This window comes from Choloepus didactylus, chromosome 1, assembly GCF_015220235.1.
Source record: "Choloepus didactylus isolate mChoDid1 chromosome 1, mChoDid1.pri, whole genome shotgun sequence".
Taxonomy (NCBI): domain Eukaryota; kingdom Metazoa; phylum Chordata; class Mammalia; order Pilosa; family Megalonychidae; genus Choloepus; species Choloepus didactylus.
In genome coordinates this window covers 217,564,542-217,588,550 of record NC_051307.1, presented here as the reverse complement: position 1 = coordinate 217,588,550, position 24,009 = coordinate 217,564,542, and the positions used below count along the sequence as shown (strand labels likewise).

The 24,009-nt window shown below is 38.7% G+C and overlaps 1 protein-coding gene across 6 annotated transcripts in view; it reads right to left on the bottom strand.

Annotated features, from left to right (window-relative positions):
- ATXN7 (ataxin 7) overlaps positions 1-24,009 on the bottom strand; it is a 195,263-nt gene that overhangs the window by 163,371 nt on the left and 7,883 nt on the right. Inside the window, exons 1-2 of one of the 6 annotated variants that reach the window (XM_037799601.1) lie at positions 22,327-22,345; positions 11,662-11,800 (exon numbers count right to left, since the gene is read on the bottom strand). The exons of 4 other annotated variants lie outside the window; for them this stretch is intronic. The gene's annotated coding sequence lies outside the window, so the exon portion shown is untranslated. Of the gene's footprint in view, positions 1-11,661; positions 12,035-22,326; positions 22,346-24,009 lie in introns of those variants that run through there. One more of the 6 variants, XM_037799607.1, reaches the window with a different exon arrangement.

The window sequence follows — 24,009 nt, the reverse complement described above, 5'->3', positions numbered from 1 at the left end:
AACTCCTTACTCTAACTATCCTCCTTTAACAGATAGAAAACTGAGGTTTGCAGGATGAGGCCAGTAAGGGGCAGAACCAAGGCAGTCATATACTAGAGCTGAGCTCAAAACCATTTCCTCCACTGCCACCTATGCCACAGCATTTCCTACTTCTGTTCTTCTGTATATGCTGTTTCTTCTGCCTTGAATTCCTTTATTCCCACCTTCCAAGTCAACTCATTACCTCACTTCTAGTCTTCAAAATTTAGCTCAGATTAAACCTTTTCAGATCATCACGCCCACCTCCCTAAGTAGGCTTCTTGAAGGTGAGATCTGTGGCATTTGATCCTTGTATCCTCAGTTCCCTACCGTAATTATTAATAAATGTCTACTGAATTGAATTGGATTAAACTGAACCACAGGCTCTGACAGCTACCCATCAGTTCTGGTTAATATGTGCTGGGGTGGAATGTTCCTGCCTTGCTGAAGACTTGCAAGTAGCCCCAAAGGATAAGTACTTGTTCTGGAATTGACCTTCACTCTTCCCAGCCAAACCCATCTTTAGACATCAAAAACAAGAAAGGGGGGAGGCGGGACAAGATGGCGGACTGGTGAGCTGTATGTTTTAGTTACTCCTCCAGGAAAGTAGGTAGAAAGCCAGGAACTGCGTGGACTGGACACCACAGAGCAATCTGACTTTGGGCATACTTCATACAACACTCATGAAAACGTGGAACTGCTGAGATCAGCGAAATCTGTAAGTTTTTGCGGCCAGGGGACCCGTGCCCCTCCCTGCCAGGCTCAGTCCCGTGGGAGGAGGGGCTGTCAGCTCCTGGAAGAAGGGAGAACTGCAGTGGCAGCCCTTATCGGAAACTCATTCTACTGATCCAAACTCCAACCATAGATAGACTGAGACCAGACACCAGAGAATCTAACAGCTAGCCCAGCAGAGAGGAGACAGACATAGAAAAAAACAGCACAAAAAGCTCCAAAATAAAAGCAGAGGATTTTTGGAGTTCTGGTGAAAATAGAAAGGGGAAGGGCAGAGCTCAGGCCCTGAAGCTCATATGCAAATCCCGAAGAAAAGCTGATCTCTCTGCCCTGTGGACCTTTCCTTAATGGCCCTAATTGCTTTGTCTCTTAGCATTTCAATAACCCATTAGATCTGTGAGGAGGGCCCTTTTTTTTTTTTTTTTAATAATCCTTTTTTCTTTTTCTAAAACTATTACTCTAAGAAGCCCAATACAGAAAGCTTCAAAGACTTGCAATTTGGGCAGGTCAAGACAAGAGCAGAAATAAGAGAGCTCTGAGACAAAAGGCAATAATTCAGTGGCTGAGAAAATTCACTAAACACCACAACTTCCCAAGAAAACGGGAGTGTGAACTCACAGCCATCATCCTGGTGGACAGGAAACACTCCTGCCCATTGCCAGCCCCATAGCCCAGAGCTGCCCCAGACAACCCAGTGTGACGGAAGTGCTTCAAATAACAGGCACACACCACAAAACTGGGCGTGGACATTAGCCTTCCTTGCAACCTCAGCTGATTGTTCCACAGTGTGAATTAACAAAGCCCCATTCAGACATCATTTCAGCAGACTGGGAGCCTCCCTACACAGCCCAGCAGCCCAGAACTGCCCTGGGGGGATGGCACTCACCTGTGACATAGCAGAGTCATCCCTCAACAGAGGACCAGGGGGTGCACGGCCTGGAAGAGGGACCCACTTGCAAGTCTCAGGAGCCATACGCAAATACCAAGGACTTGTGGGTCAGTGGCAGAGACAAACTGTGGCAGGACTGAACTGAAGGATTAGACTATTGCAGCAGCTTTAAAACTCCAGGATCACCAGGGAGATTTGATTGTTAGAGCCACCGCCCCTCCCTGACTGCCCAGAAACACGCCCCATATACAGGGTGGGCAACACCAACTACACACGCAAGCTTGGTACACCATTTGGACTCCACAAGACTCACTCCTCCACTCACCACAAAGGCAAAGCAGGGGAGAACTGGCTTGTGGAGAACAGGTGGCTCGTGGACGCTACCTGCTGGTTAGTCACAGAAAGTGTACTCCACGAAGCTGTAGATCTGATAAATTAGAGATAAGGACTTCAATTGGTCTACAAATCCTAAAAGGACCCTATCAAGTTCAGCAAATGCCAAGAGGCCAAAAACAACAGAAAATTACAAAGCATATGAAAAAACCAGACGATATGGATAACCCAAGCCCAAGCACCCAAATCAAAAGATCAAAAGAGACACAGCACCTAGAGCAGCTACTCAAAGAACTAAAGATGAACAATGAGACCATAGTACGGCATACAAAGGATATCAAGAAGACGCTAGAAGAGCATAAAGAAGACATTGTAAGACTAAATAAAAAAATGGATGATCTTATGGAAATTAAAGAAACTGTTGACCAAATTAAAAAGATTCTGGACACTCATAGTACAAGACTAGAGGAAGTTGAACAACGAATCAGTGACCTGGAAGATGACAGAATGGAAAATGAAAGCATAAAAGAAAGAATGGGGAAAAAAATTGAAAAAATCGAAACGGACCTCAGGGATAAGATAGACAATATAAAACGTCCGAATATAAGACTCATTGGTGTTTCAGAAGGGGAAGAAGAGGGTAAAGGTCTAGGAAGAGTATTCAAAGAAATTGTTGGGGGAAAACTTCCCAAATCTTCTAAACAACCTAAATACACAAATCATAAATGCTCAGCGAACTACAAATAGAATAAATCCAAATAAACCCACTCCGGGACATATACTGATCACACTGTCAAACACGGAAGAGAAGGAGCAAGTTCTGAAAGCAGCAAGAGAAAAGCAATTCACCACATACAAAGGAAACAGCATAAGACTAAGTAGTGACTACTCAGCAGCCACCATGGAGGCAAGAAGGCAGTGGCACGATATATTTAAAATTCTGAATGAGAAAAATTTCCAAACAAGAATACTTTATCCAGCAAAGCTCTCCTTCAAATTTGACGGAGAGCTTAAATTTTTCACAGACAAACAAATGCTGAGAGAATTTGCTAACAAGAGACCTGCCCTACTGGAGATACTCAAGGGAGCCCTACAGACAGAGAAACAAAGAAAGGACAGAGAGACTTGCAGAAAGGTTCAGTACTAAAGAGATTCGGTATGGGTATAATAAAGGATATTAATAGAGAGAGGGGAAAAATATATATGACAAACATAAACCAAAGGATAAGATGGCTGATTGAAGAAATGCCTTCACAGTTATAACGTTGAATGTAAATGGATTAAACTCCCCAATTAGAAGATACAGATTTGCAGAATGGATCAAAAAAAATGAACCATCAATATGTTGCATACAAGAGACTCATCTTAGACACAGGGACACAAAGAAACTGAAAGTGAAAGGATGGAAAAAAATATTTCATGCAAGCTACAGCCAAAAGAAAGCAGGTGTAGCAATATTAATCTCAGATAAAATAGACTTCAAATGCAGGGATGTTTTGAGAGACAAAGAAGGCCACTACATACTAATAAAAGGGGCAATTCAACAAGAAGAAATAACAATCGTAAATGTCTATGCACCCAATCAAGGTGCCACAAAATACATGAGAGAAACACTGGCAAAACTAAAGGAAGCAATTGATGTTTCCACAATAATTGTGGGAGACTTCAACACATCACTCTCTCCTATAGATAGATCAACAAGACAGAAGAACAATAAGGAAATTGAAAACCTAAACAATCTGATAAATGAATTAGATTTAACAGACATATACAGAACATTACATCCCAAATCACCAGGATACACATACTTTTCTAGTGCTCATGGAACCTTCTCCAGAATAGATCATATGCTGGGACATAAAACAAGCCTCAATAAATTTAAAAAGATTGAAATTATTCAAAGCATATTCTCTGACCACAATGGAATACAATTAGAAGTCAATAACCACCAGAGACTTAGAAAATTCACAAATACCTGGAGGTTAAACAACACACTAAACTTTACTAGAGCTAATAAACATATTTTTAATTATATGTTTTATATTATTCATATTTTTAATTATATGTTTATTATATATATATAATATATATATTATTTTTAATAAACAAATTTAGCAAAGTAGCGGGATACAAGATTAATGCACATAAGTCAGTAATGCTTCTATATGCTAGAAATGAACAAACTGAAGAGACACTCAAGAAAAAGATACCTTTTCAATAGCAACTAAAAAAATCAAGTACCTAGGAATAAACTTAACCAAAGATGTAAAAGACCTATACAAAGAAAACTACATAGCTCTACTAAAAGAAATAGAAGGGGACCTTAAAAGATGGAAAAATATTCCATGTTCATGGATAGGAAGGCTAAATGTCATTAAGATGTCAATTCTACCCAAACTCATCTACAGATTCAATGCAATCCCAATCAAAATTCCAACAACCTACTTTGCAGACTTGGAAAAGCTAGTTATCAAATTTATTTGCAAAGGGAAGATGCCTCGAATTGCTAAAGACACTCTAAAAAAGAAAAACCAAGTGGGGAGGACTTACACTCCCTGACTTTGAAGCTTATTATAAAGCCACAGTTGTCAAAACAGCATGGTACTGGCACAAAGATAGACATATAGATCAACAGAATCGAATTGAGAATTCTGAGATAGACCCTCAGATCTACGGCCGACTGATCTTTGATAAGGCCCCCAAAGTCACTGAACTGAGTCATGATGGTCTTTTCAACAAATGGGGCTGGGAGAGTTGGATATCCATATCCAAAAGACTGAAAGAGGACCCCTACCTTACACCCTACACAAAAATTAACTCAAAATGGACCAAAGATCTCAATATAAAAGAAAGTACCATAAAACTCCTAGAAGATAATGTAGGAAAACATCTTCAAGACCTTGTATTAGGCGGCCACTTCCTAGACTTTACACCCAAAGCACAAGCAACAAAAGAAAAAATAGATAAATGGGAACTCCTCAAGCTTAGAAGTTTCTGCACCTCAAAGGAATTTCTCAAAAAGGTAAACAGGCAGCCAACTCAATGGGAAAAAATTTTTGGAAACCATGTATCTGACAAAAGACTGATATCTTGCATATATAAAGAAATCCTACAACTCAATGACAATAGTACAGACAACCCAATCATAAAATGGGCAAAAGATATGAAAAGACAGTTCTCTGAAGAGGAAATACAAATGGCCAAGAAACACATGAAAAAATGTTCAGCTTCACTAGCTATTAGAGAGATGCAAATTAAGACCACAATGAGATACCATCTAACACCGGTCAGAGTGGCTGCGATTAAACAAACAGGAAACTACAAATGCTGGAGGGGATGTGGAGAAATTGGAACTCTTATTCATTGTTGGTGGGACTGTATAATAAATAGTTCAGCCACTCTGGAAGTCAGTCTGGCAGTTCCTTAGAAAACTAGATATAGAGTTACCATTCGATCCAGCGATTGCACTTCTCGGTATATACCCGGAAGATCGGAAAGCAGTGACACGAACAGATACCTGCATGCCAATGTTCATAGCAGCATTATTCACAATTGCCAAGAGATGGAAACAACCCAAATGTCCTTCAACAGATGACTGGATAAATAAAATGTGGTATATACACATGATGGAATACTACACGGCAGTAAGAAGGAACGATCTCGTGAAACATATGACAACATGGATGAACCTCGAAGACATAACGCTGAGCGAAATAAGCCAGGCACAAAAAGAGAAATATTATATGCTACCACTAATGTGAACTTTGAAAAATGTAAAACAAATGGTTTATAATGTACAATGTAGGGGAACTAGCAATAGAGAGCAATTAAGGAAGGGGGAACAATAATCCAAGAAGAACAGATAAGCTATTTAACGTTCTGGGGATGCCCAGGAATGACTATGGTCTGTTAATTTCTGATGGATATAGTAGGAACAAGTTCACAGAAATGCTGCTATATTAGGTAACTTTCTTGGGGTAAAGTAGGAACAGGTTGGAAGTAAAGCAGTTATCTTAGGTTAGTTGTCTTTTTCTTACTCCCTTGTTATGGTCTCTTCGAAATGTTCTTTTATTGTATGTTTTTTGTTTGTTTGTTTGTTTTTTGTTTTTTTTATTTTTTTTTTCCATACAGTTGATTTAAAAAAGAAAAAAAAGTTTAAAAAAAAAAAAAAGAAAAGAAAAACAAGGAAAAAAATATGTAGTGCCCCCTTGAGGAGCCTGTGGAGAATGCAGGGGTATTGGCCTACCCCACCTCCATGGTTGCTAACATGACCACAGACATAGGGGACTGGTGGTTTGATGGGTTGAGCCCTCTACCATAGGTTTTACCCTTGGGAAGACGGTTGCTGCAAAGGAGAGACTAGGCCTCCCTATAATTGTGCCTAAGAGCCTCCTCCCGAATGCCTCTTTGTTGCTCAGATGTGGCCCTCTCTCTCTAGCTAAGCCAACTTGAAAGGTGAAATCACTGCCCTCACCCTTACGTGGGATCAGACACCCAGGGGAGTGAATCTCCCTGGCAACATGGAATATGACTCCCAGGGAGGAATGTAGACCTGGCATCGTGGGACGGAGAACATCTTCTTGACCAAAAGGGGGCTGTGAAAGGAAATGAAATAAGCTTCAGTGGCAGAGAGATTCCAAAAGGAGCCGAGAGGTCACTCTGGTGGGCACTCTTATGCACACTTTAGACAACCCTTTTTAGGTTCTAAAGAATTGGGGTAGCTGGTGGTGGATACCTGAAACTATCAAACTACAACCCAGAACCCATGAATCTCGAAGACAGTTGTATAAAAATGTAGCTTATGAGGGGTGACAATGGGATTGGGAAAGCCATAAGGACCAAACACCACTTTGTCTAGTTTATGGATGGATGTGTAGAAAAGTAGGGGAAGGAAACAAACAGACAAAGGTACCCAGTGTTCTTTTTTACTTCAATTGCTCTTTTTCACTCTAATTATTATTCTTGTTATTTTTGTGTGTGTGCTAATGAAGGTGTCAGGGATTGATTTAGGTGATGAATGTACAACTATGTAATGGTACTGTAAACAATCGAAAGTACAATTTGTTTTGTATGACTGCGTGGTATGTGAATATATCTCAATAAAATGATGATTAAAAAAAAAAAAAAAAAAAGAATTGGGGTAGCTGGTGGTGGATACCTGAAACTATCAAACTACAACCCAGAACCCATGAATCTCGAAGACAGTTGTATAAAAATGTAGCTTATGAGGGGTGACAATGGGATTGGGAAAGCCATAAGGACCACACTCCACTCTGTCTAGTTTATGGATGGATGAGTAGAAAAATGCGGGAAGGAAGCAAACAAACAAACAGACAAAGGTACCCAGTGTTCTTTTTTACTTCAATTGCTCTTTTTCACTTTAATTATTATTCTTGTTATTTTTGTGTGTGTGCTAATGAAGGTGTCAGGGATTGATTTAGGTGATGAATGTACAACTATGTAATGGTACTGTGAACAATCGAATGTATGATTTGTTTTGTATGACTGCGTGGTATGTGAATATATCTCAATAAAATGAAGATTAAAAAAATTAAAAATAAATAAAAAAATAAAGAAAGAACCTGGCCCTAACATTACATGGGAAAAAAAAACAAAAAAACAAAAACACAAGAAAGGGGGAAGAAGGGATAATAGGTAAGTTAAAGTCCAGGATTCCTGTTGTCCTCTTAATAGGGGAATAGCGTGGGGGGGGGGGTGTGCATTTTTTTCTCCCTCAATGTTAAGCCTGGAGAATAATCCCTTATTACTTGCCTGGGGTTGTAGTGTTCTAAAATGCACGTAAATGTCCTCATCAAGTCATTCCTTGCTAGTTTAACATGGTCCTTTAGAAAAGATGTTAGATAAATGAACAGAGAGCAAGCATTTAATTCTGGGGCCATACTTACAACACTACCAATAATAATAACTTTCACTGAGTGCTTATTCTAGGCCAGGCCCTGTGCTAAGCACTTCACATGCTTTCTCATTGAATCTTCACTACAGTTCTATGAAGAATATGTAAGTGAGGAAACGGAGGCCTATAGCAGTTAAAGGCAGCTTGCCCAAGGTCACTATCAAATGGCTTATGGTAAAAGACGGAGGCTAGTGGGATAAATGTGTAAGTTTCATTAATAATGCTTGTAAGGTTTTTTTATTCTATCCTTCCTCTTTAATTATTACCACATAAAGGCAGCCTGGATCTAAAAGATACAGGGAAAATCCCTCTTCTATTAACTCTTTCTAAATGTTATTTATGATAAAGATTGTCAATGCTCACCAATATACACATTCTTTTCTTCTTGAGTATACAGACTAAACTTCCCAATATTCTTTGCTGTAAGGTACAGTTCTAGGCCTGACCCACACAAACCACCTCTCTTCCTTGATCCTCAGTCTCTCACAACCTCTGGTGGCCAAATGGGGAGAGTTCCAAGTACCTAAAGGATGGGCACAGCACAAATTAAAAGGCGCCTGGGCCCCGAACAACTGGAAGAAGCAAAAGCCTCCTGGCCAACTCACACTGAGCTGTGATCTGAGCAAGAAAAACACATATTGTGTTGAGCTATTAAATCTGGGGTAACTACAGCAGTGAGCCTACCCTAACACAGTATTCTTTTTGTTATCATCATCATCATTTTCATTATTAACAGCAGCTGCTATAATTTATTGAAGGTTTCCTAAGTGACAGACAATATATTAAGCCCTTTTATATAAGTTATTTATTCATTTGTCACCACGAGGTAGATATCATCCACATTTTACAGGTGATAAAATCAAGGGTCAGAGATCAATAATCTTTTCCTTCCCTGAACATTTACAGCATTTACTATCCAAAAAATTTATCTGGTAATTAATTATGCGTTACCTTACTATACATCTTGCATCAACAGGTTAAGCAGTTTCTCAGTTACCACTCCTGTTATTAGTTAATTTTTCTTGTAGCTATAACTTGTCTTCCTCACCTGGAGATAAACTGCTAAGAGGAGGGGTCTTATATCTCTATATTCTATATCACTTCACACATTGAATCATGAATACCTTCTGTAAACTCACCAATTAATAGATAAAAATATATTCTTCAAATATAGATTAGCTACATATAAGGGCTTTGGATTATATGTCAATTATATATGTGAATATTCATAATATGTAATAAATGATTTTTACTTTTATGTTTTGGGTAACAGGCCTCAGGTAAGTCTGACCAAGAAAGTTGGTCTGTTTGCTATAACAAGTTTAATGAATACCACTAATGCAATTTTTCAATATTGTAATTATACAAGTGAATGTACACAAGCACTTAGCACAGTGACTGGCGTACTGTGGATGACAGACAAATGATAGTTTCCTTTCTCCATCCCAATAGCTACTTCAAGTACAATCATGCTGCCTGAAGAAAACAAAGATGATTAGGAGAAAAATGTTAAGCAGGTAAGTAGAAGCTGATTTTAATTACAAAGAATATGTTCCTATCTGGGAGAAAGACTGTTTTAAATGTTAGGAGCCAGAGCCAAAAGATCTCTTACTGATTAGATTATCCCATTCACAGAAATCTGTCCTGACACAACCTTCAGGACCATGAGTTCTGGGCAGGCTGAGGGGCCAGCGCTCACACCGCCACTTTCACTGCCAGTGAACTAGAGTGGTACCTTGGGACTTGCCTTCTGTTTGCTCAGTTCCATAGGTTTGGACACCAGGGATTCCCTAGAGCCATGGTATCATTTGTAGATAAACACTAATGTGCCCTCCCAGAGCTCTTAGAGTAGTTCCTATATTTTGTTAGAAACAACACATCAGCATCGGAGGAAAATTTGTTCCTCCTGAGGTCATTTGTTCCCAGCCCTCGCCTATCCGTAGTACTCTATTTCTGCCTCAACACATTCTAAGAATCTTATTAACAGGATGTAGGCACTGGCTTTCATATGGTGACATTTCACACTAACCACATATGGTAATCCTGTGACACGATCTTTACATTAGCTAATTAATGTCACTATTTTAACTGCTGCTCATTTAAATATCATTCTCCAAAAAGTCTCTCCCTTTTGAAGAATTCTTTCAAGATGAAATGGAACAAGAATGTGAATCAGTAACTGTATTTGGAATAAAGTATACATCTGGATTTCTGCTCAGCAGTCAAGTGTATTTATTATCTGCTTTATTGATAGGTTAGGCTTTTCCCAGGGTAATTTTCCCTTTAACTTCACGTATCATCCTTAACATAGGCAATAAGGTTAATGCTATAATCAGGTATTATGTCAGCACATTACACTTTAGCTGCTGTCCAAATATAGCAACACAGAGTATAGAACCCCCAAGCTAGAAAAATACAGTTTTGAAAACTGGTGAATCAAACTCTGGGTAACAATGACTTTTAAAGATAAATATTCTTTAAAAATATGTAACATAAACTTTATAAAATAAAATACTTTATATAATGCTAAGTGTAAAAGCCCATCTTCAAAGGTCACATACTATATGACTCCATTTCTGTAACATTCCCAAAACAACAAAATTATAGAGTTAGAGAACAGATTAGTGGTTGCCAAGAGTTAGGAATCGTGGGGGTAAGGGAGTGCCTGGAACTGACTATAAAGGGGTAGCCCAAAGGAGATTTTTGCAGTGATGGATTAGTTCTGAATCTTGATTGTAGTGGTACACACAAATCTATATATGAGACAAAATAACATAGAACTATACACACACTTTATACCAAAGTCAATTTCCTGATTTTGATACCACTATAATTACGTAAAATGTAATCAATGGGGAACTAGGGTGAAAAAAAAAAAAAAAGACCTTTCAGTACTATCTTTGCAACTTCCCATGAATCTGTAATTATTTCAAAATAAAAAGCTAAAAAGTAGCTAAAAGTATGTTGGAACATAAATATATTTCACAGAATAATTTTTCAACATGTAAGATTTAATAATACCCAAGCCTACGCAAACTTATTTTATCAACTGATTTTCCATTTTGTGTACAAATGAACTACGAATTATATCTTGATGGAAGGAAGGAAGGTTGAAAGGAAATAGAGTAGGTTTTAGAGTTGGTTTTGCTGTCAGGATGCTTACTGTTCATGGGAATGCCAGTAACATGGAACAATTTGGCAGCCAATAATTGGATACCTTGCAAAGGAGCAGGTAGCATATCGTATTTAAAAAAATAAAAGTATGCATTTCAAGTCTTCATATATCTTAAATTTTGTAATTTTTACCATTAAAAAATTGAGTCATGGAACAGCAACTTAAAAATAAAAAACTTATTTTGTGGGTTTTGTATGCTAATCAAGATTCCACTGAACACATGATGATATGTAATTTGCAAAATACTAAATTATTAGATTCATGTGAATACCAAACAATAGATTTTTTACATAAACATGGCAATAGTTTCTACAATTCAAACACCTCTCTGACTAAATTAATACAGATTACTGCAATATGCCAGAAATGAATAAGAGACAAAAAGAAGCTGGGAAATGTAAATTAAACAGAACCAATGTAAGTTATTTTCACTAGGGCTTTAGACAGAGAGATCTTTAGATCACTGATTAAAATGTAACATTCTGGGATTACGTTAAAAACATAATTCCCTGATTCCCTGTATCTCACACCTAAGCTGGCCCAACAATGGTTCACGAGGACTCGGAATCTAAAGAGAGATTGGAAGGACTTCATAAATACCTTCCTGTTAGCTCCTTTCCATGGTGATGCAATTTGACCTACATTTCCAGTGCCCATTGAAACTTCATGAGAGGGGGAAGAGGAGAGTTTTTCATTTCTCTTACCCTCTGATTAACTAGGACAGCCACTCAAGGGAATGCTACTGGGCAGAAGCAAAGGGGAAAAAAAAGTCATGTCAGTAGGAAATTTCACAGGAGGACATTTAGAAATACTGCATTCTCTGATTCTACAAACAGTCATGGCTTTACATGACAACAGCACAGAAGACTTGCCCCATATTACACCATAATCAGCCCAGAACACCAAGGGCCATTTCATTTGCTTTAGGCTCCCATCACAATGAAAGTTAAACTTGAACTACACAAGTTCTTGCCATAGTTCTTGTTGTGTTTTTTTAACTAAACTTTTTATTTTTTAAAAACTTCAGATTTACATAGAAAAATTTCAAAAATTGTACAGAGAGTTCCTATACCCCCTACTCAGTTTCCCCCATCATTAACCAGTTACATTACGGTACATTTGTCACAATGAATGAACCAATATTGACACATTATTATTAACTGAAGTCCACATTTTATTCAGATTTCCTTAGTTTTTACCTAATATTAGTTTTCAGTTCCAGGGTCCCATCCAGTATACCACATCACATTTAGTCATAATGTCACTAGACACTATGCTCCTCCAGATAGTGAATTTCTCAGACTTTCCTCATTTTTGATGAACTTCACTGTTTTAAGGAGTACTGGTGAAGTGTTTTATAGAAAAAGTCCCTCAGTTGTTTGCCCAATGTTTTTCTCATGATTAGACGGTTATGGGTTTTGGAGAGGAAGACCTCAGAGATAAAGTGTCATTTTCATTACAACATATCAAGGGTATTTAGCACTTCATATTAACGATCACCTGGCTGAGGTAGTGACTGTCAGCTTACTCCACTGTAAAGTTATTCTTCTTTTCCCTTTTCTATGCTGTACACTTCGGAAGGAAGTCACAATACACAGCCCACACTTAAGGGTGGGGGTGGGGTTTGCTCCACCTCCTTCAAGGGGGAGCGTCTATATAAATTATTTGGAATTCTTCCGCACAGGAGATTTATCTATTCTCTCCCATCTATTTATGTATTCCATCATTTATTTATATCAGTATGAACTGATGGATTCTTATTTTATACTATTATTTATATTTACATTACATATTACTTATATATGCATATATTTACATTATATACTGGATTATAATCCAGTACCATGTATCTAGTTGTTCAAATTGTTTCAGTTTTGACCAGTAGGAGCTCTGTCAGTGGCTCTGTGTCCCTTTGACATACACTATCCTTATCTGTATGTATGCTATTGGTTGGTTTGTTGTTGTTAGACACTCCACTTATCTCATTTATTCCCTGCCCCAGGCCTAGAATCAGCCATTTCTGGTTCATTTTACTGGAGAATGGCATCCAAAACCAAGATCTGGATGCTGGGTCTTGCCATAGTATTTGAAGGTTTGGCACATCAAATTTTTTCTTCTACATGAACTATGTCTATAGTAAACCAAAACAACTATGAAAACAATTAATTCTGCGGCACAGTGTGAGAAATCAAGAGGAGGATGTTTGGTAATCAAACAGCCATCTGACCAGTCATCTTTCAGGTTTGATATGGCCATTAAATGTCTTATAATGAAGTTCCTCTCCAAAAAATAATAAAAGATTTTTGTTCTGTGGGTGGGGGAGGGAGAGAAAATCTAGCTTTCTGTGTGCTTGCTGTTCTATCTAAAAAGATCTGCTCCTTTCCCCTCCCATTGCCACTAAATGCTATTTTCTTTTTGCCAACTCTTAACTACCTCAGCTAAAGGAGAACTGACAAATCTCTGTCAGATCTAACTTTGAAATACATACAGATGACTTTGGGCAGCAGCTATACCTTTCTATTTATGGTTTGCATATTTTAATGTTATAATTTTCTTCAATGAGAATGAACTATTCAGTCTGAACACAAGGACAGAGCTGGGAGCTTCTTGGGAAGTGAGGCGCACCTAGTGGGAAAAGATCACAGATATCTAGAGAGATCTGAGTTACAAAGACTGGAGTTAATTCCATGCACTGCACACTGGGCAGTTCTTCCTCTCAGCTTCCAACCATTAGTCTGTGTTAAAGGGGCTATGTTAATAAAACCTTTAGTGACCTCAGATTTGCTGTTGTTGTTGTTGTAAATAGGAAATGGGCTGGGGTCAATACCTAATACCGTTTTACTCCGTTATCTTATTCTCACTCAAGCTGATTAAGTTTACATTAATAAACATTTATTGGGCCTCTTCTATGCACCAGATATACTCCACGTCTGGTGCTTCCAATTAATCCAATACATTAGAGAAAATTTAAGGGCTCTATCTCATTTTTCCCTCCAAGCAGAGCTGCTGAAGTTGATGGAAGATAAGTCAATCCTTTATAATAATAAAGGCACAAAATGGTTTGAAGAAGCATATGGTTTAGTGTACACTTTTCCAACTCTCTGATAACATCTTAGAAAGACAAGATCATGACTTTATCTGTAAAACAGACATAATCAAACCTAATTCTCAGGAAGAATGCATGGAAAGTACAGTCGTGGTAGATGCATAAAAGCATCTACAAAATACTAGGACTGCCCCACTAAAGTGCTCCATTGCTTTAGAATATCAGTTTTACTATCTTCGTAAACCCTAAATAATGATCTTTTTTAAAATGTCAGTTCCTATGTCCCAACAACCTGTCTTTGATAAACAATGCATGTTCAGTCAAGAGGCATGGGCCAAAATGGACATGCAATTTTAACAGTAATAGCTAACCTGTTCCGAAAGCTTATTTTGTGCCAGGCACTGTACTAAAATCTTTACTTGGAGGTCATACAAAAAGCCATAGAAGAATTAATTTCCAGATGAGAAAATTGAAGCTAGAATAAGTAACTTACTCTAAGTAACCTATTTTAAGTTGAGTAACTTATGCAAGGTTGCCACCCATCTGGGCTACACAATCTGTCCTCACAGAAAAATAAAGAAAAAGAAAAACACCAGAATTATACTAAAAAACTGAACATAAAAATCCATTCCTTACCCCAGGTACTACAACAGAATAAAAGAATCCGCTAAAATGTGTCCTTTGTTACAGAGATGCAAACTGGGAAAAGGCCTTTGGACAATTCCCTCTTCAAAATGGACTTCAAATTGGGACTTCCTGCTTTCAAAGTATTTTTAACAAATAAAACCCATCAAAGTCTCCTACAGACTTTAATAGAAAGTAGCAACTCCCTGGCACAGCCTCAAGGCGCTTCCTTTTCTGGCCCCAGCTTACAGCTTTTAGCACTGCAGGGTGTTCCAGTCACACTGAGCTGGGCCAGTTCCCAGGAAACACAAAAGTTCTCTTGCCTCAGGGCATTTGCACTAGAAGCTACTTCTAGACCTGGCTAAATTCTTCAGGAGGTCATCTGCCTCTTCAAAGAAGTGGAGTTAATGCCACATTCTAATTCCCTAAAACTGGTTTAAGAGATCTGCCAGCTCCTTCTCATCAATGTTAATATTTGCTGCATTACCATCTGTTCAACCTGGTATAAAGGACCTTCTCTCATAGGTTTCACTCCCCGGACAATCACATAAAGGCCAGGCTAAAGACATCCATTTTTGGAACTAAGCAGACCTGGATTTAAATCTCATTTTCTATTTATAAATTGTTCCCTAAGGCAAGTGTTTTCACCTCTTTGAGAAGACTGAGATAATGCAAGAAAAGCACACAGTGTCTAGCATAGAGTAAGTGTTCAATAAATGACAACCCTTAACATCTCCATTCTACAGAAAAGAAACTGAGACTTCCAGGAAGTGATATACCAAAAGTCACTGCCCTGGTGGAGTGGCAGGGGTCACGGCTTGAAACCAGTTCTTTTTTCCTTCCTTTCTTCTACAGGTTTTTATTGAATAACTTTACTGACCTTGGCACTGAGGAGCCCCCGAGGACACAACCGTGACACGGGTAGACAAGGACCCTGCTCTCAGGGTATTTACATTCCAGCTGGAAAGACAGCCAACAAACCTTCACACAAATAAACTGAAAAGGTGCTTCTAAGGCAAGGGCAGGGTACCTGAATTCATATGGGTTTAAGAGCATGAACAAGGTCATTTGACTTTGTTCGGAAGGTCAGGGAAGGCTTCTGTGAAAAGGTAACATTTAAACTGGGAGTACGAGGCAGAAGAGGTGTTAAGAAGATAAGGGGAGCAATAAGCACTCCAGGCAAGGAGAATCTCCACAGAAAAGACTCTGAGTAGGCCTGGCTCACTCTGACACCAACTCCTGATGCCAGGGCCATTTGGTATAATTTTATCATTTGTATTTCTAGGACACGGCAACTGTAGACTTCTGATAAATATTTGTGAGCCACATGAAAGAACTTCATTGGTGAAGACAGACTAAACCACTCCCCCCTTTTTTTGAAATCCCATAGCTGTTGCTTCTATTAAAGTACTTATCACTGTTTACTATAGTTGGGTGTGGACCTCTTTTCACTGCTGAGTTATAAGTTTCTGGAGAGCAGTGTAAATGTCCTTTTTATCCTGCCATCTCTCAAAGCCGGATGCTCAATAAGGTCATGGATTAAAGCAGACCCTCTTTTATTCTTTTAATAAGCTAAAAACGTCTTATATTTCTAAAGTGGCTGAATAAGAATCATCTTCTTGCCAATTCATCCCACCTTAGTTAAGTAGATGTGAAGGGATAACATGCAAGGACTTAAAAAAAGTTCCCTTTTCCTTTTGCAGCTTAACCTTAACAAAAACCCATTTCACCCATGTGTGATGAAAAGTTCAAATTTTATATTTTAGGATAAACCACTTGTACAGTTTGCATGCTTAATTTTTTTAAACTTCAGTTTAATTTTAACAAGAACAAAATGCTTCAACAGAAGTTCTTTCAATCTAATTCTTCTGAGAAGTGCTCAGATTTTCCCTTGGAATACTTCATTACTCTGATATGGGCAAGTGTTTGGACCATTTATATTAAAAAGATAGAACTGAGTCACAGTCAAAAGTTCACATGCTTTAAATTTTACTTTGGGGTTGCAGGAGATGAGGATGATAAGATGAGGATCCTATAAATGGCTTTTAATGTTATCATATTATTTAATCCTTACAATAACTCTTGGGAGGTAGAGGTTTTATTATTTTCCCTATTTTACAAATGAAATAACTGATAACCATGGTCATACAGCCCATAAGTGGCAGAGGCTACATACACTTAACCAGGCAGATTGACAATAACACCCAAATTTCACCCACCATACCAGGTGGAGGTGGGTTAGCCATGATAAATCATTTTCTCTTGGGCCTGACCTCCACTTTTGTGAAGTAACTAGCCAGGATTAAGTGTAAAGTCTGACTGCCAAAGAGGTTTTGTTTTGTGACATACGACGGACAACCATCAGAGGAACTTGGAAGTATAATTTATTTCAACATTTGAAAAGAAGGCATTTAATAGAAACTTATGACCAATCTCTATGCACACTTGAAAAATGAAATTTAAGATTGCTTCTGCTGGTTTTAGCCTTAGAAACTACTGTAGCATTTGAAATTTGTGGAAGAGGTTAAACCAAAAACTTTAGCCAACTTTTGTATTTCTCTACATGTGCTCATCATCACTAATAATAAAGTAACAGAAAAATAATTGTTTTCCTTTGTTGCTTGTGTTGGAAATTCACTATTTCCCTCAGAAATGGTTTCTTATACCAAGAAACCCAGAAGATGCTATATTAGCCAGGATTCTTTTGGCTGCAAGTGACAGAATCCTAATTCAAGTACCTTAAAAAAATCTCTGCAGAGGAGGTATTGATTTATACAAATAAGAATCCCAGGGCATGGGCAGCTCCAGAATTTTGAACCATTCCATTAAGACTGATTTTCACTCCATCTCTGAACTTCGCTTGTCCCTGCTTAGCTTTATTCTCACATGACCCTCTGCATATAGCAGCAAGGTAGATGTTCATTGGCAGTCCCAGTCTTCCACCGTGGCAAAAGACTTTCGGTAGGTCTGGCAAAAGCCAAGCGAGTTCTCTGATCCAGCTTGGGTTATATGCACCTTGTTGAACAAATTACTAAGGCCAGGGGTGGTAGAGGATTTTGATTGGCCTGGCTTTAGGTATATGACCACTCCTGGGTGGGAAAGAGCTCAAGTTTTTCCCAATAGAACTACATGAATTCTGTAGAATTAGAGGAGGGGTAGAGCAGTGGAAATAAATACTTTTCTGCTACAGATACTGAAGGGGGATTTATTCTTAGGTAAAGTAGGATCATGAATATGCTACTAGGGTGTGCTGGTAATTTTCTGTTTGATCCCCTTTCTGTGGGCCAGGCCAATTTTCCACCATTCTGTATCTTGCTCTGGGCCTAAGAGGACAGCATCACTGGGCTCCTTGCTGGCAAACTTCTAAGTAGGTTTGGCCAATGGCAGGCACTGGAAAATGATCAAAGAGGGAAGAAAGAAAGATGAAGGAGGGGGCATTTTCCTGCTCCCTCCCTGGTCTGGTCTGCATTTTCTGGCCGTGGCTAAATACCTGCATGACTATAGCTCCTGTCAGACATCCCTTTCTCTGTGGCTTCAGCTCTCTCACTGGACTTGAGAAACACTGTATCTTCTCTTTGCTCCTTCAGACCTAGTAGTGATAATGACTTCCCATTGTTAGTTTCTAGGTGTCTCAAAAACCCACGTTGCCCTTAACTCTGCTCACCCTCTGAAAATAATCCCTTTTCATTCTTTTAAACCATTTGAGTTGGACTGCCAGACCCTGGCTGAGATACATGGCTACCTACTTTGGACCTAAGAATTCAAACCACAGACTTTTAAAATCAGTAATCTTGCTCCCTTACATGTGAGCAGTTGTTATAATGGTTATTCATTTTCCAAAGAAACTCCTTTTCACCAAGCACTGTGTGTAAGACCTTACATTTCTCAGGCAGAAATGACACCTTTTAAACTTATCAGTCCAGCTGAAAGACAGCTGGCACAATAGAGAGGCCCACACTTACAAGTTTCCGGGCAGGAATCTGTTACATGTCAAGAATAAAATGTTTACAAGGAGATGCCATTTCCTCCTACTTCTCCATGGGCTTCCTCTCACAGAAGCCAAGGAATCAAAGTAAGCATTGTATTTTCACACTGAATACCACACCAAGAAGTTGTATCACTGCCTGGGGAAGTTGTCCTGTATGTCACTTCACTTTGCTAGTTTCTCAAACCTGAGGATTTTCTTTCCACTAGCCAAGGCAGACAGAAAGAGAGCCAACCATCTCATATTACTAGGCACCTGACCACAGTTCTTCTTCCTTTCTCTCTTTCATCCCAGGATAAATCTTTCTTTTGCACTAAGACAAAAGATGAGCAGGATGAGAAAATTCTGCTATGCTTAGCCTTGCCTGTCTCTTTTAACAGATCCGACAAGATTTAGCACTTTTCCACAGAAGAGGACTGACATATGCTTATACCATAATCTGTTCTGAGCTCCTTTTCCAGATTTTTTTCTTACCAATGTGACTAGATTTGGGGTTAGATATTAATTGAAATCACCTGGGCGTCTCTAAACATTCCACCTTGCTGTCGCTTGGCACAGATAACCTGTAGACTACTATATTTCTGAATGCTAGCGCAGTCTTTTGAACCAGAGCTGATTTTAAAAATTCTTCTAGGGGCTGATAAGCACGCATGCGGCTATGTCAACAAGCCTTTCCAACAAGGACTCCAAATGTCTCCCTCAGTAACTAGCAGGCATTCAGAGCTGAAACGGAGTCATAAAGATAAAGACACTGGCAGACAAACTGCAGTCTGCAGAAAAGATGCTCTGCTACACTTCAGCCAAAGCTGGCCAAAGGGCAATACAGCTCTCTTCTCCCACCCTGCTGGGGAAGCCCCTCTCCTCAGCTCCAAGGCAATGCCGAAGGCAGTCAGATTACCAAAACCAGGTTCATACTACATACACACTCCTACCATTCTTTACCCTTACTTCTAAGCATTCATTTCAAAGGATATTTTATTCGGGAACTCTATAAGCAGCGTGGTAGATATATATCAAATGTTAGTAGTGGTATCTCTGGACAGTAAAAGAATGAGTTACTTTTATTTTCTTCCGTGTATTTGTAAGAATTTTCCAAATTTTCTATAAACATATACCATTTTTGTATTGTAATCAGGAAAAACATTTTAAAAATTTCTGTTAGCATTCAAGAATTTCAGTTTTCTACAAGAACCAAATTTATGTAATTCCTGCCACTCAAAATCCAAATTACCTTTCTTAGCTTCGTGCATTTTAAGATTTTTCAATAGTGCAACCTATTTTATGGACTTTTTAAAACTAAGAAATGATTCAAAATATGAAAAACAAGAATGCTAAGTTGGATTTAAAGTGTAATTTTTTCTAATACACATCACAGCCTTAACTGAGATAATTTAGACTCTTCAAGGTCAAAATGCATTATTTTCAAACTCAGAAGCACTCCTAATTCAAGTGAAAAAGAATGGAACTGTTTCCCTTTGTAAGAGGACCACACAGAAGATATCATATGCAGTTACATGGCTAAGAGACTACAGATAAAACACACCAGTGTTTCTTCCACTACAAATGCCAGCCAATAAAAACTTTCCATTCTATGGCTGATTAATACTTGACACTAGATCTTTCGAAAAGAAAGCTAATCGTTCCTGGCTGTTAGCTAAAGGAATGAGACTCACTACCAAAACATGACTGTTGTTTACTATGACAAATGATTTTTCCATTTAGAGCCATTTTAGTTTTAAACAAAATTGGAACAATATATTTTCTAGGAGCTAGCCTTTCTCATAATCTATAGCTAAACGTGTTATTCACTGTCTTGTAATGTTGAAATAGGTTAACAGGGAATCTTGGAATCCATAAACATCTTTACTAGCTTCAGGAAGCTAGTAAATTTGAACAAGTGATTCCTTTTAAGCTGTCCTAATGTAATGGTGAATGGTCTCTTTTCTAACTTCCATTTTCAAATGATTTACAGTTATAACTACCAGAACAATAATAAACAGGATTGGGGGAGTAGGGCACAGAAAATGGAGCCTTAAATTTCTCCTCTTAGAGCAGCTAAGAGGAGCTATGAACCAGAACACTAAAAATGCCTTTGCAATCAATATGTTAAAACGCCAGTGAATAACATGTGTAGGAATACGAAAAATATACATTCTTCAATGAAAAACGTTATTAGTACTGTTTTCAGGATTAGGGTCAAGGATCCCAAATGGTCAAAATGTCTGCAGAAATGAGACCAAGAGACAAACCAGAAAAGCAAAAGAATAAGAGAGACAGTTTTTAACTAGTAGTGTTAATAGAACATGGTTAGAAGCTGTAAAAATCAGTGCCTGAAGCAAATTAGGAAAAGACAGATGATTTTAAAACTAGTGTTACATGTTAGAATAAGGTTCTAAAAGCAAAGGAAAAGTCCCCAGATCATCTTTAACTATTTACAAAAAGGTCTGGGGAAACAAGAACCACCTTATTACCACCATAGATGAGTTTTTACGGTGCAGACTATAAAGAAACTTTAAAAGCAAGAGGGGGAAAAGGCCTGGCATACAACCCTATTGTTAACAGAACACTCTCTGAAGACCTTAATTAAATCCAAGTGTCAAGTGCTCCTCTCAAAACCTCTTGTAGTGGTAGACCTGAACAGCTGAAAACAGTGTGGACCATTTAAAAGAAGAGTCCAGGAGCTGGGAGGACGAATGACTACGCCACAGGTGGTAATTATACTATGGGGAAGTAAAAAAGGCCAGACTGAAGGGCTCCAAGAGGTACTTCAAAACCAGCTAATTGTGGCAAAAAGAGATGGGGTAAATCAGGCCATCTGTGGGGAAATAAAAAGATGCTGGACCTCCAAGGCAAGAAATAAACAAAAGGGGCTGCTAATTACCATGATGACTACTAGATCCTACCACTACAGCCCATGCCCCTACAGCAATGGAGGACAAACAGCAGGTTTAACCACCTCCGGTTCAACCCGGAACCTCAAGAAACCAGAAAAGGGGATTCTCTAGTCTGTTTACTCTTCTAGAAGGCCCTCAGTAAAGGCACGGGCAGTCAGAACACTCGGTTCTCATCCCAACAGTCCTATGCTGCAGGGGAAATTGCTTACCCTTTTTAAACTGTACCCTCAGCTAAAAATGGGGGAAAATATCTGTTTACGTTGACTTCAAAGGATTAGAGAAAGTATAAAACAAAACAGGAGAATATACGTGTCAAATCACATTGTATATGCACAGCATTTTACCATTTGAAATGTGGTTTGACTTACACTATTAAGGGCTATATAAATATAGATTGTCCCTTCAGCCTATGAGCTATAAAGTCTAAAATTTTTATTTTAAAGCATAAGCACATTTACAATGAAAGCAGAAGACAGAAAAACTACAAAAGCAGGGCAGTTATGGCACATTTAGTACAGTGGCCAACAGCTACATTTATCTCACTAGGTCCTGAGGGGATCACTACGAACAGGGAAAATGTTCTTAATCATGACCCTAAATTACCAATAAATGGTTAAATCACAGCCCATATGCCTATGCTCTTCTTTTAAAAGCAGGCAAATGCATAATATGTTTTACAAACAATTATCACGTAAAAAAATGTTATTTGCACTTACGAGTGGTCAGCATGATCAATTGAGATGGAGATAGAATGGTGTAGAGCCACAAGAGTGCTTCTCAAACCAGTTTAAGGACCCTTGGAGACACACAGGGGAATGATAGGGGTGAAGCAGAGTTCATCAAAATATAAATATTAAATGCCATAATGCACCAAGCTACTCACACACAGTATCCCCCAAATGTTCAGGCAGTGAAATATCTGTTGGTTTTACCTGCCCTGCATCCACCCCTATTGCTGGGGTACAGTCTTGGTGAGTACAGTGGGTATAGTCTTGGTGAGGCAGAAACCAAGGTGCCTATGCTCCTCTGGTCTACAAATAGGCACAGAACCCAGTATGGCCTTGAGAGATAACGTTCTTGGTAGAGAATGGGATAAAAACAATTGGAGTGGTCAGAACGTCCAGCACCCTGAGGGGACTGTCCTTCATGTCTTGCTACCCGGATCTTTGAAGCTGCTCTGGATCTGGTCCATTCTGAGGCCTGACTCTTCAGCTCTACTGTCAACTCTGGGAGCTATAAGACATGCTTCCAATAAATTCCTTTTTTCTTAAAGTGGCACGATTTAGTTTCTACTGCTTAGAACCAAAGACCTCTGGCTCAAGAGCTATTATTTTGAATCTAGAAGAATCCATTTTCCCAGAAGTTTAAGGCATCAAAATTTCATTTGATTGGCAAATAATTTAAACTATTAGTTTTATGGTAAACCAAAGGGATGTCTCATGATGTAGAATACAAAATTAAAGTAAAATTTTAAGATAAGGGCCTTTTCTTTTGAGATGTTTGTAGCCTACCCACCCTCTGCTCCCACTGTACCCCACATGCAAGTAGCAATTGGTATAGGGATACACTTTTTTAAGCTTTAGGATTTGCCCTCAAATAGGTAAATGATCTACTAGAGAAAGTTGTTTAACCTTCCCAAGATTCATCACACCTCTAAAATGGGGACAATAATAGTATCTACCTCATAGAGCTGCTATCCCAAGAGATCACACAGGGAAGCACTTAGCACTGCTCCTGACAGCAAAGTATATCAGTTTCATCAGTTATGGTGAACAAAGGGAATTTGGATAATAAAACAAAAAGCAAGAGTAGGCAGATTGTTTGCAAAGATGGCCACAAAAATCGCTCCCATTCCTGTAGGCAGGCCCCTATGCAATATGACTTGCAGCATCTCTCATCAAGAGAGGGTGTCTATTTCCCATCCTTGAATCTGGGCCAGCCCTGTGACTCACTCTGACCAAGAGAATGTGGCAGAAGTGATGCTGTGGGACTTCTAAGCCTTGCAGCTTTCATCCTCTTGGAACATAGTACCTCCACATAAGGAAATTTGTCTAGCTGCTGTCACCATGTGGGGCCCAAATGAGCTGTCACGGCTAGAGGCCCCCAGACCAAGTAGCTCTGGCTCAAGCCTCCTGGTGGCTGCAGCCACATTAGTGACCCCAGGCCAGACAAGAGCAGTGGAAGAACTGTTCTGACCTAATCACTGACCCACAAAATTGCGAGCAAATAAAATTGTTGCTGTTTTAAGCCACTAAGTTTTGGAGTGATTTATTACTCAGTAATAGGCAAACTGATAAACATACTTCATGAATTATAATATTTCTATATTTCATATTCCATGCATTTCCTACGACAAACTCAAAGCTCCAATGTTAGCAATCAAAGAATGACATAGTTAT